The sequence below is a fragment of the Meriones unguiculatus genome, chromosome 16 (genome assembly GCF_030254825.1).
Source record: "Meriones unguiculatus strain TT.TT164.6M chromosome 16, Bangor_MerUng_6.1, whole genome shotgun sequence".
NCBI classification, from domain to species: Eukaryota; Metazoa; Chordata; class Mammalia; order Rodentia; family Muridae; genus Meriones; species Meriones unguiculatus.
The window spans coordinates 32,748,494-32,762,663 of record NC_083363.1 but is presented as its reverse complement, the minus strand read 5'-3'; the positions used below and the strand labels follow the sequence as shown (position 1 = coordinate 32,762,663).

At 46.0% G+C, this 14,170-nt stretch overlaps 1 pseudogene; it reads right to left on the bottom strand.

Annotated features, from left to right (window-relative positions):
* Positions 1-1,599: 1,599 nt before the first annotated feature.
* On the bottom strand, positions 1,600-13,350 carry LOC132648378 (glyceraldehyde-3-phosphate dehydrogenase-like; annotated as a pseudogene).
* Between the last annotated feature and the right edge of the window lie 820 nt (positions 13,351-14,170).

The window sequence follows — 14,170 nt, the reverse complement described above, 5'->3', positions numbered from 1 at the left end:
AAGTTCTCAAGGAGACCACCCTCCTGTTGCTCAATGGCGACATGCCTCTCTCTTCCCCCTTCTGCTCCCCTTTCTGCTGTGATTCAAGTGTGAAACGTACCACATAGGCCCCTGTGTCCGAATACCCGGTCTCCAGGAGAGGTCTTCTAAGGAGGGTTGTGAAATCTTCAGGAGGAGCTGGCTTGGTGGAGAAAGTGGGTTCCCATGGGGGCTGGCCTTGAAGTAATTATCCTGGCCTCACCTGTACATTCTTTTCTGTTTCTTAAGTATGAATGTAAGGTGCCCGGTACCCTCTCCCTCCTGCCACCATACTCCCTCACCCCATGATGGACTGTATTCCCTTAAACTGTAAGCCAAAATGACCTCCCCTCCTTTAAATTTCTACTTGATATATATACATATATATATACATATATATATATATGGAAAAATAAAAATATACTTCCTCACCCTTCAGACTCCTCTCACATAAACTAACTTGCACTTAACTTCCTATTTCACTTCTATGTTGGAGACACAGATAGATCAAAAAGTCATCACACTAACAGAAATGGTTTTGTTCCCCAGAGGATATTTGGCACTATCTGGAGAATGTTTTTGTATGTGTGTGCATAATAGTTGGGGAACATGTATACTATCAGCATACAATGAGTAGAGGCAAGGAATGTGGCTTGTGATTTTAAGGAGCTTTCAGAGCAAAGAAAGATTCTGTCCAAGTTCACCTTGGTGAACAAATTAGGTTACTGAAGTTACTTACAGGAACATGGGTGACTCAAAGGTAGTGATACCACTAGGAAGTCTGCTATGGAACTTCTGGGCAGCTATACCCCCAGAGAAGCCTTATTCTGGTCATTTGTTTACCCCTTGAGTAAAGATTGGAACCTCAGAGAAAAGAGGCTACTCCTGAGGCTCTCGTGGGAGTCCCACGAACATGTCCCTATCTAGAGAGGATGCTAATAGGCCTGATCATGTGAGTGTCTCTGTGACTCATCATACTTGAATCAAGATGGCATTGATCATACCCAACACAGAGGAAAAAGTTGCCCAGTGCTGCTAAGTAAACTATAACGCATAGCACAGTCCACACAAGAAGTCCCGGGCCTCAGTACCAACCATACCTAAGAATGGAAGATCCTGACCTAACATACCTGTGACTCAGGGCTCACACCCCCAGCTTAACTCATTACCTTAGAAATCAGGTAAATGTGAATTTTCGAGAACAAGCTCATGTTGATGACAGTCCAAACCACTTCAGTTTCCCCTCCATTGCAACAAAACAGGAATTATTGGGGGGAGGGAGGTGTCATCGTGGGCCAGCCCTTAGCCACATGTGAGAAAAAATCAGCAATGGAAACGGGGACAAAGTTGGTGCTGGCTTAAAGCAGTTTGGAAACTGATTGACAGTGCCAGCAGAATCGTGGAGGTCCCAATGGCAGCACCAGTTATGAAGATTCTCAGACACTCACGTGTTTAACCACGGAAGAACAACTAAACGTGTGCACTGGGAAGCTGGAGAAAAATCCCAATCAACACAGTCCTTACTCTGAGGACGCGAGTTCTATCTTCAGAACCAACATGAAAATGCCATCATGATGTGTGTGGGGGAGGGGACAGGTAAATCTCTGGGGCTCACTGCCCAGCCTGGATGCTTAATCTAATTAGTTAGCTCCAGGCTAAAAGGAAACCCTGTCTCAAAGGAAGTGCATCCTGAGAATGAAGCCTGAGGTTGTCTCTGGCCTTCCTACAGATACAACATATGCCAAAAATAAGTAAGCTAAGTAAAATGATGTTGGGATTATTATCTTAGTTACTCTCTTGTTACTATGATAACGACAAAAGCAACTTGACAAAAGCAACTTAAGGAAGAAAGGTTTTATTTTGGCTCACAGTTCCAGAGGGACAGAGTCCATGGTGTTGGGAAGATAGGACGGCAGTAAGGGTAGGAGCAGGTGGCTTGCTGATTACCTTGCTTCCACCCTCTGGAGGCAGAGAAGGATGGAAGTCACGTGGGACAAAATCTCAAAGCTCACCTCCAGTGAGCGAGGAGCCACCATCAAAGGTTCAACAACCTTCCTAAAATGGGCCACCAGCTAGGGACCGAGTATTCAGCACACCCGTGGTGGATATTTCATATTCAAATGCTTTTTGTGCTATTTTTAACTCAATCTATATGTATTAGTGGCTTTTCTGTTGTTGTTATCAAATACCATGGCCTAAGTATTGCTCTTCATTCTTTGTTTCCAGTGTGGATACCATGTGACCAGCAAGCTTCCTGCTCCTACCTCCAGAAACATGTTGTACTAATTACAATCCCATGATGGTTAATTTTGATTTTCAGTTTGACAGGACTTGGGATCACTTAGGAAGCAAACTTCTGTGTGTGTCTGTAAAGACATTTGCAAGGAGGCTTGACAGTTAGGCATGCACTCTGGGTGTGGGTGGAACAATGCCATGGGCTGGCCATGACTTCCTCACCATGGTGGACTAGATTTTCAAGCTACCTGCAAAGTAAAAGCCCCTTCTGTCTGCCCCTTTGTTAAGTAGTTTATCATTGCAGCAAGTAACTAATACAGAAATAGTTACCGAGCATTAGGGCTGATGCTCTGAGACCCTGGATCACAGACTCGCAGAACTGGAAGGTGTGAAGAATATGCAGAGCTTAATGGGTCATTCTTGGAGAGTTTGGAAAACCAGAATGCCTAAAAGAAATGGGCACTGAAGGCCCAGCTCATGGGATTTCAGAGAAGAACAAAAAACTGGACTATGTCACATTTGTGCCAAGAACATAGTTGAAAGTTCTTGAGAATATGAGCAAAGCTGATTTCAAAAGTAATAGCCTAATCTGTTAGACTGAGGCACTGTTAAGACAGGACAGCCATCAGGCTGTGGCATAGCTACCGCTCGGGTCTACAGAGAAGAAAACGGAGGACAGAAAAATGTGGATTTCAGCTACGTTTTAAATACAATGAGCGCAAACAAAGCAGCTTCAGTGCTGAAGACTTTGGTGTAAAAGAAACTCTCCTCTGCACCAGGGCAAAAAGCTAAGATTCTACTGTCAAAGGCTGCAACTTGTGAAAATGCAAGTTCATTTGAAGGAGAGACCCTGAAATGAAAATGCCTCTGATAAGAAGAGGAGGAGGAGGACCTCCGCTATCAGTAGACTACGGGAGGGGCATAGGGAGAGAAGAGAGGAGGGGGGTGGGATTGGGAGGAGATGAGGGAGGGGGCCACATCTGGGATACAAACTGAAAAATTTGCAATAAATAATAATAATAATTTTAAAAATAAAAAAGTGAAAATGCCTCTGAAGGCAAAACAACTGCCTACAGAATGTTTTCTCAGACACAGCGCTAAAGGCACATAGAAGCTGCTTCAACTGTGGTCCTAGGCAAGCCAGGCTGCATTTCAAGCTGCCAACGGAAGCTCCGCCACACTCTCTGGGTTTTGGCATTTATTCTCTCTCCAGAGTCCTCAGATATAAACTACCTGCAGCTGGCAAAGAGCTCCTCTCAGAGCCCGCATGAGGCAAATAGTTTGCTGCTGTGGACCATCTGCATCAGTCCCACATCCCGCACCTGGGATTAAAACAAAACCTTGTTCATGTCCACAACACCATATGGTGCTGGGTTTGCAAGCATGCAAGGAACAAATGTGAGGGAGTCACGGGGCCTTGCACTGAATTTCTAGGAATCCAGAGAGTGGGTCAAGCAGTGTCTGTCGAGGCCAGCCTGCCAGGCAACTCTAGGAAGCCATTGAATGAAGATGGGAAGGCAAAACCTGAATTGTAATGGGGACTCCAGGAAGGAGACTGACGATGCCAGGATCATGGGAAGCCTGCAGGGTGGGGCCATGCCCAGAGATAGGTCATGCTGCATGCAGAAGAGCTGGAGGCGCAGGGCTGCATTGGATGTTGGAGGCTGAACAAGTCCACCTTGAAGCTGGATGGGAAGCTACAGGGCTTGGCGTTTGCTTTGCTAGGTCTCAGTCTCCATTTATTGCAATCTGTGCCCCATTTCTCCCTTTTAGAATGGGAAATTTCGCTCTGTGCCATCATGTATTAGAAACATATCTTTTTTAAAAACAATAACTCACAGTTAAGAAGTTGTTTCAGAAGACACTATACACTTACATTTCTGAACAAGAAGTGGAAATGGGAAAGACTGTAAGTATTCATAGAAACGGACTAAATCGGAAGAGCAAGATGTCTCAGCAAAGATGGACACTTGTTGCTAAGCCTGACAATCATGGGTTTGATTCCTGGCATCCACATGATTGAAGGAGAAAACTGACTCCCATAAGTTATTTTCTGACCTCTATGTGCATGCTTGGGTGCCTGCACACTAAATAGGGAAATGAAAAAAAAAAAAAAAAAAAAAAAAACAAAGTAAAAAGAGAGAGAGAGGAGAAGGGATTAATGCATTCTACATCATGAGATGAACATGAGACTTCAGGGCCAAGAATAGAATGCTATGATTTAAGGAGATGTATCTGGGTGGGAAGGTGACGAAATAGACTCGTGACGTTATCTAGACTGTCAGTTTGCATATAGGAAGCAAACCTCTTGGTGTATCTGTGAAGATGTTCCCAGCGAGGTCTGGAGGTGAAAGGCCTGCCCTGCGTATGGGTGGCACCAGTGCGTGGGCTGGGGCGTCAGGATGAAGAAAAAGGGGAAGACCAGAGCGCCAGCATCCATCTCTCTGCTCCCTGACTGTGGACACAGCTTGACCAGCTGCTTCAGGTTGTTGCTGCTCCGACTTCCCAGCAAACGGCCTGTCCTCTGCGACCGTGGGCCAGAACGAATGCTTCCGTCCTCGAGTTACTTCTGTCATTTATTACTGTCTGTCATTTCATCGCAGCAAGGGGAAAAGTAACAAATACGGAGTTTCATAATCAGTTGAAAGGCAATTATGAACTAGGTACTTGGCTGTAAGTCTTTTTCTCTCACTCTTTCAGAAATGCCTCAATTTTGTTCTGCTTCCAGATAAATTTTAGAATCAGCGTCTGACTATTTGATGTTTTGCCTGAAATAAGGTTATACAGATCATCTGGGGAGGCTCCACCTTCCTTGAACACATGAAGAGTAAACGCCTCTACTGCTCTGTATCCAAGTATGAGCAATGACATAAGATACTCAGCTAACTTCCGTTTTCAACTTCCTTTCTTCCTCCCAGGATTTCTGATTGTTATTATTGAGACTTTCAATCAAGTCCAGACAGCAGCTCTCTCCTCCTCTTCTTATTTTTTTTTCAAGTCTTCATTCTTTTCAATAAGTGTGAATACTTTGCCCGCCTGTGTGTTTCTGTACCACATGCATGTCTCATGCTTCAAGAGGTCAGAAGAGAGTGTTGCATCCCCTTGAATTAGAGTTAGAGATGGTTGCAGGCCACCATGTGGGTGCTGGAAAGTGAGCCCTGGTCCTCTGCAAGAGAGACAAATGCTTTTCACAAGTGAGCCATCAAGCCAACCCCAACTTTATTTCTAATGTGCCTTAACTGTACTTACTATTTCTTCACTCATATCTGTAAATATTCCTAGAGCGCATATATTAGCACAATCAAATGAACACACTGCATTCTTTTATTTCCTTGGTACTAGCTTCAGGATCAGTTCAGTTTCTACTGCTTCTGCAGCAAGTCAACATGCAGTCCACAGACATTGAAATCAGTCACATGCCTGGCCCAAGGCACCCATCCTCAGAGCACAGCGCTGTTGGAGAATCTGTGGGCAGCCACTGCTGAGTTATCCAAATGGTGATGGAAATCCCTTTGAGGAAGAGGTGACAATTCAGTCTCCCTCCTAGATCTGTATTCTCTAAATAATTCTGAGTAAGTCAATCCAACGTGCTGGAGAGAACACTGCACATGAAGCAATGCCCAGTGTGCATGTCTGTTGCAGCCACTTTCTATTGTGTGTGTGGGGGGTGCAGAGCTTTATTGATGGTATTCAAGACAGTAGGGCTCCCTGGCCCCTCCTGCTATTCTGGGGGTCTGGGATGGAGACTGTGAGGGAGATGCTCAGTGTCAGGGGCTGAGTTGGGGCAGGGACTCTTCAGCAGCCAAGGGCCTCTCTCTTACCCTCATGTCCTTGCTGTGGTGGGTGGTCCAGGGCTTCTTACTCCTTGGAGGCCATGCAGGCCATAAGGTCCACCACCCTGTTGCTGTAGCCGAATTCATTGTCATACCAAGAAATGAGCTTTACAAAGTTGTCATTGAGGGCAATGCCAGCCCCAGCATCAAAGGTAGAAGAGTGGGAGTCACTGATGAAGTCACAGGAGACAACCTGGTCCTCAGTGTAGCCCAGGATGCCCATTAGTAGGCCCTCGGATGCCTCCTTCACCACCTTCTTGATGTGATCATACTTGGCAGGTTTCTGCAGTTGGCATGTCAGATCCACGACAGACACCTTGGGGGTAGGAACATGGAAGGCCATGCCAGTGAGCTTCCCGTTCAGCTCTGGGATGACCTTGCCCACAGCCTTGGCAGCACCAGTGGATGCTGGGATAATGTTCTGGGCAGCCCCATGGCCATCATACCACAGCTTTCCAGAGGGGCTATCCAGGGTCTTCTGGTCATCCTGTGATGGCATGGACTGTGGTCATGAGTCCTTCCACAATGCCGAAGTTGTCATGGATGACCTTGGCCAGCGGGACTAAGCAGTTGGTGATGCAGGAAGCATTGCTGACAACGTTGAGTGAGTTGTCATACCTCTCACCGTTCATGCCCATCACAAACATGGGGCATCAGCAGAAGAGGCAGAGATGATAACTCTTTTGGACCCACCCTTCCAGTGGGCCCCAGCCTTCTCCATGGTGGCAAAGACACCAGTAGACTCCACAGCATACTTGGCACCAGCATCACCCTATTTGGTGTTGGTGGGATCTCGCTCCTGGAAGATGGTAATGGACTTCTGGAAGATGGTGATGGACTTGCGTTGGTGGCAAGCTTCCCGTTCTCAGCCTTGGCTGTGCCGTTGAACTTGATGTGGGTAGAGTCTTCCTGGAACATGTAGACCATGTAGTTGAGGTCAATGAAGGGGTCATTGATGCCAACAATCTCCACTTGGCCAGAGATGCAGGCAGCTCTGGTCATGAGGTACCCAATTCGGCCAAATCTGTTTACTCTGACCTTCACCATCGTGTCTAAGGGATGAGGCTGGCACTTCAAGAAAATATGCGACTGTCTCTGGAATAGGGTGGAGCAGAGAGCCTTGCAACCACTTCCTAACTAAGGATTATACACATCACACAGGCACACCTGAATCCATGTGCACATAGACACACACACATACACACACACACACACACACACACACACACGGGATAAATATTTCCTTCATCTTTAAGCTTCCTTTGTGACGTCAGGAGTTGACCTTAGTGTGGTCTGGCGTGCTTACATGTTGCAGCACCTAATGTGATTCTAAATTCCATGCTCTCTACGCCACCACAGTTAATCTTGATTTCTCTCTGATTGGCTTGAGAAATGCCCATCAGGTTAGTTAGCACAGCTGAGTGTATCTTTGAGGGGGTTCCCAGGGAAGATGGAATCTGAAGGGCTCTGACCTAAAGAGCGGGAAAATCTCTTGATGGAGTCATAATATAATGGTGAAAGGTTGGGAGTGGGCCTACTTGGAGAACTTGGGTAACTGTAGTGTGCTTCTTTGGATAGCGTATCTTGCTTGGTCTCTTCCTTTACCCCTTTTCTCTCCTTCCTGGTGACCATTAAGTGAGCGTTCAGTCACTGCCTCTCACCATAGACTAACATCTCTGAAACTAAAAACCAAAACGACAAATTCTTTATTTCTGTATGGGATTTGTCACAGCAAAGTGAAACCAGGTGTGGTGGCACACGTCTTCGATCCCAGCACTTGGGAGGCAGAAGTAGGCATATCTTTGTGAGTTCAAGGACAGCCTGGTCTACGTAAAGAGTACCAGGCTAGCCAGGGCTACACAAGTGAGACCCCAATGACGCAAACAAACAGAAGTTTCGAAACAAACTTTAAAACGAGAAAATACAATAATGCCATGTATCTAAGGCTTCCTTCATATCAAGCACTAAGAGGGCAGTTCTTGGTGCTCATTGCATCTAGTGGTGGCAAGGAAGCTATCAGAGAGGGAATGACACTTGCTCGTCTACGGCCACGTGGCGAGTTGTCAGAGGGGATCCCAATCCGAAGCTTTTACCGTAAAAGCTGTCTGTGCTCACATCCCTGTATGGTTCAGATACAGTTGAGTGTGTTTATGTGCAGGAACTAGGTGCTCACTGTGGCAGAGGTGAGACACGGGGCTTGGTGAAAGGTAGCTGGGGCACTGGGCCACTAGCAGCAGGCGGCTCATGGACTGAGCTCTTGCTAGAGTGAATTCTTCAAATGTATGGGCAGCCCATGTGCTTGGTCCCTTCTGTAGGTGGCAGTTTCCTTTTCTGTTTCTCCTACATCGTCATACAGCAGTGGGGGCGGGGCGGAGGGGACAATGTGTCACAGGCCAAATAGCCTCTCAAACTAGACAAACCTCTTTAACTTACAAAGCGCCCAGCGTCAGGAATTGTTGTGGTGACACAAGGCCGACGTCTTACCCCTCAGAATTCGCCGTTCTGCGCGTTTGAGCAAGCATCAGCCAGTCTCTCCTGGAGGGCTTTCTCTTGTCCTGGAAGATCCAAAAGTAGAAGGAAGCCAGTGTCCCTGGCAGCAGTTCTCTGATGACAGATGGGCGTTGGAGGATGTAAGCTAGCTCCCTCACTCTTGGTCGGGGTGACTCTGAGGTGTGTGCTTCCCATTCCTGTCTGCTTTCTTCTCTCCCCCATCTTCACTTCCAGAAACACCCCTACCGCTGCCCCCAACCAGATTTCTTGCGTTCACGTTCTTGTCTGGCTCTTAACAGGAAGCAGCCCTTGGCAGAGAACAGTCCTGCTCCAGGCAACGCTCTCATGAGATTGGGCATGTGTGCGGTAGAAAACACTGAGATTGAAATTTTGTTTTTAGGTCCTTCTCATTTTTAATTCTAGTTTGTTGTCTATAAGCCTGGTATCTTGTGGTCTGTACTTCTTAAGAGCTAAGAGTTAGGGTCTCTGTGGTGTGTAGGGCTGTGGTGGCTTCAGAGAGACCTCTGGACTCTCATGCTAGCTGCCTCTGTACCCTACGCATGGTAAGTGGTGAAGTGCCAGAGACTGACTCCTCCATCTGTGAGCACCGAGCTCTGTGATTCTGGTCCTGGGATTTCAGATTCTGCATTCCAGATAATGCAGACAGACTGACTGGCTCTGTGTGTGTGTGTGTGTGTGTGTGTGTGTGTGTGTGTGTGTGTGTGTGTGTATGTGTGTGTGTGTGTGTTGGAGCATTACAGGGCCAACTGCTGGCCCTTAAGTGGGAAACTTTTACACATGTATTTACCTGATTTTAGATTTTAAAATCTGTCTTTCTTCCTCTCTCCCTTCCTTCCTTTCTTTTGCGTGTGGGCTTACTTGTTTTCCTCAGTCCGTCTCCAGTATGTTTTCTAAAAACAGGGTCTCTCAGTTAACCTGAAGTTCATCAGGTCAGCAAGATTGGCTGGCCAGCAGGTTTCCGAGGTTTTGCCAGTGTCCGCCTTTCCCTCTCCTCCAACCCTGGTTACAGACTTATGCGGCCAATCCCAATATTTACACGAATGCTGGGGATCCGAACTCAGCCCCTTGCTACAAGCGCAGTGGATATCCAGCCATCTCCCTAACTCCTCACCACCTCTGTCTAGAATCACTGTGGTTTCAGCAGCAGGGACATTACAAAACGCTAGCTCCTCCAGCCTGTGTTGGTGGTAGGAGCCATTCTTTGGCATTCATTTAAGGACTCTGCACAAAGGGAAAGGTCCCTAGCGGCTCTTAGGGCAATGTGCGGAGAGCAGCATTTGTCTCCTCTCGATGCTCTCCATGACTGCTGCCTGCCATCAGGCCTGGCCTCCACGTTAATTTTTCCATCTGCTTTGGCTGCAGGTAATTTGGAGACACTGACGTCATTGGACCATCTGTTCAGTGAAGCCACAGCAATGCTTTCCTCCTGAGCTGTTTATGCCTTGACAGCGACTTTGGGCTATTTTAATGCACTCCAGGCAGGGACTACATTGTGTTTCAGCTAGCTCGTTAACATTACATCAGAGTCAGAACGGAAGTTAATTCTGTTTGTAATCATTTTAAAAAATCAGTTATAAATAGAAGTGCTAAAACTCATGGTTAATCCCCCAAGAAGAAAAAGCAATAGATTGCATATGAGTTTGTATATTAGTGGTCATAGGAACATACAAACATGTTTTTTTCCCTCTCTCTCTTCCAGGTGATTCTTGACAGACTCAGTTTCCTCATCAATTACTCTAGCTGAGCCTAGAACCTGGCACAAAGACAGCTTTGAGTAAATTTAGTAACATGGAATGAGGCTTTCCTTTTCCTAAGGCTTTTTGCATATACATTATGTATTGTGATGGCTCTTCTTGGTTGTCAACCCAACTACATCTGGAATTCACTAAAACCCAAATGCCTGGGCACACCTGTGAGGGATTTTTTTTTCTTTCTTAATTAAATCATTTGAAGTGGAAAGACCCACATTTAATCCAGATCTTTGAGGTGGGAAGATCCGCCGTTAATCTGGACCACAGAAAGCATTTGCTCTTTACCTGCTGGCAAGTCCATTCCCTCCTGTTGTTAGAGTCTACTTCAGGATTCCAGTGTACACTGAAGACCAGCTGAGACATCCAGCTCCATGGGCTGAGCAAATACTGGATTCTCGGACCTCCTGTTGGTAGACAGCCATTGTGGACTAGCTGGACCCCACTGCAAGCCACTCTAATAAATCCCCTTCCTATATATACAAGCATTGATTCATTCTCTAGTTCTGTTCCTCTAGAGAGCCTTGTCTAATGCATATATGTGTATGTTTTCCAGACTGTCATCTTCCTGAGCGCCCCCCCCCCGGAAAAAAAAAAACAGGAAGTTAATGTTTTCTTCCTCCTTAAGACAGATTCTGGGAGACTGCACAAGGATGGAGGTCTTAAGACCTCACGGGTACAGAGTACCTATCACATTTTCTAGAGGGCCAGAGCTGCCTCCAGAATGAACCAGATATATGTTGTGTAATAAAACAATTTTTTTTTCTTGGAAGATGCAACACAAATGTCTATTCACCCCAGATAGGGAACCCATAACAGACCAAAGTATGGACATCACCAAAGTCCAGTTTGGTGAACCAGTGAGTTTTATTGGGGTTCCTTACAGGAGTATGAGTGAGAAGTTACTTAGAGGAGCAGAAATGACTCAAAGACAGCTGCATCGCCAAGGCCCGCTCCAGCATGGGCGACAGCTGGGAACCTGGAGCCCACCGCAGAGACTGCTCAACAGATTGGAGACTGTCCTTTCCAAGGGACTCTGGTCTAAACCACTTCAGGGCAGGGCAGCTTAGCTGGTTTCTGCTTCTTCCAGGCAGCTGGTCTGGTCTCGAAGTCCTGTTCACAGCCCTCCTTAGTTGGTCAGAAAGGGACTCTCAGCTTTTATTGCTTACTCCTGCAGGGAGGAGCCTAGTGACTGGTCAACTTCAGGGACTCCTTAAATCTAGAGTTGTTTGCCGCCATGTTGAAGGAGCGCCTGTAAGACAGAGTACCCTACAGGATATTCCTCTTACACCCACACTAGAGGAAGCTGTTACGCAATGTTCCTGCAGCATTCCGACACGTGACACTGATAGCAAATACTAAAACAGGGACCTATCAGGTTTAGTTGTGGGACACACTGCACTGCGAATAGAGTGGCTTTGCTGTTATTGTTGTTTTCCAAAATAGATAAAAGAGAGAAAAATGACAGTGGACCTAGTGACTGACTACCAGGACCTTGAATCACAGTTATCTGCTGTGTGCTGAAGCCCCACCTCCCTTGCTCTGCCTAGATATTACTCTCAATTTCCATATTAAAAAGAACAGAGGACTTGATCTAGCGTGAACTTGCACAGGGCATGTGCATGCTCATTGTGAATGCATATGTCCAGCTGCCCTGTTATGCCCAGGGCACACAGCCTCTTGTGTTCACTCACTGCCTCTGGGTCTTACAATCTTTCTGCCTCACCTTCCACAATGATCCCTGAGGCTCAGGAGGAAGGATGGAGTACAAAGGATGGAGTTCCTTTTAAAGCTGAAAGTTCTGAAGGCTCTTATTTGCTGCCCCTTGTTCAGTTGTGGCTGGGGGGAGAGGGAGAGTCAGCTTTCTTTATGCATGTTAGCCTGTCCGGGCCAGTGGTGCACTCCTGTAATCCCAGCACTCAGGGAGGCAGAGGCAGGTGAAGCTCTGAGAAAGAAAGAAAGAAAGAAAGAAAGAAAGAAAGAAAGAAAGAAAGAAAGAAAGAAAGGAAGGAAGGAAGGAAGGAAGGAAGGAAGGAAGGAAGGAAGAAAGAAAGAAAGAAAGAAAGAGAAAGAAAGAAAGAAAGAGAAGGAGAAAAAAAGAGTGTTTAACCACTGAGAGGTCAACCAAACTCCAGTGGAAGGCCACACATCCATGAATATATGGGCACCACAAATAGGACTTGATGATTGGACAGACGACAGACAGAAACAGACAGAGGACACAAAGTTGAGGGAGTAGGGAAGGAGGAAGAAACTCATAGTGGGAAATTCTCAAAGAACTATTAAAAAAGTATTTAAAAAGTTAAAATTTAAAAAGGAAAAACTCTTGATTATATCCATATTCCTCCCCTCCTAATCTTCCCAGACTAATTCACACCTTGGTCCTGTTGAATTTGTCCAGAATCCTTATATTTTATTTCATCTTCTCCAGCATTCACTTAGATCAAGCTATACTCACCTCTTATTCAGAAGCCACTGGTCTTTCATATCCACTCTTGACCCTCTTATTTGTTTTCTACAAGTTATGGCGTACATTTGGTGGTTTTTGTTTTCATTATCACCGTTGGTGACACAGTGCTGTTTTCAGGGCAAAGCTCACAATCCTTAATCCTCTATGCAGAGCTTGGCATGGCTGTGCCCTGCCTGCCCGCTCAGGTCGTCTTGTGTCACATGTCCTTCTTCTCTGTACTCTGACATCAGAGTTCAAAAGTCCTTCTACCCAGCTGTCTCCTTTCTGCCATTGCACATGGTTGCTTTTCTTTGGTTCATGCCTACCTCTTCAGGGCCCCACTCTGCTTTAAGTTTCTCATTCACCTATCATCTGTTCTTGCTGGTTGCTTTTGTTTTGTTTACCGCAAGCCTGGCTCCCCTGCCTGCACTGCAGACACACATGTAAGAACTGAACCACACCTGCGTTACTGTCACTCACTCTCATCTCATTTGGTATCCGAATCCCCAGTGTTTACCAAGATGCGTGACCTGTGTTTGTCTCATTCCTAAATACAACTGTGTAGTTAAATAATGGCCAAAGATGTGAAAGTGGGAGTATGTCCATTTACAGAAATGTCCTCCTTTATCCATTTTTCCTTTTCTGGATGGAATGTAGACACTATGGCTAGAGACCTTGCTATCAATCAGAATTATAAGTAGAAGCTGCACCCTGGGGACAGTTTGTAAGATAGAGAAGATGAGTCCTTTCTGCTGTGGGCACGGTGTCAATACTAGATTGCCCACATTGACATCAGAAGTAACTTCTGTATTGCACAAGCCATCTTCATGCTGGTCTATTTATTTTAGCTTGCCTCTGAAACCAATTCAAAATGTTTCTGTGTAATTAGTATGTCTCCTCCCTCAGACCAGGAACTGTAGGAGGGCCGGAACCATATCTGTTTGGATAGTCTCCAGTTTTGTTTGTTCATTTGCTTTTCAGTCAGGGTCACACTATGTGGTGTTGGCTGCCTCAAATTCAAATATCTCCACCAGTTTCTGCCATCTGAGGTTAAAGGAGTGCACCACCCCATCAGGCTTGAATGATCTTTATGGTCTAAGGGCCCAACAGGATAGCACATATCCAGTATACATGTGAACATTTGTAGACAACAACAACAACAACAATAATAATAATAATAATAATAATAATAAAGGGCAAATGAGGCAGGCAGCCACAGAGAATATTTTAGCAATCTGGGAGCCTCTTCTAAGGATACATTTGGCACTCTTGCTCATTAGTCTGCATATACTGTGCACACATACACCTCTCTGAATAATGCACCTGGCAACACGGGACTCCTGTCTGCATCCTGCTATCCGCACACCCATCTCTAA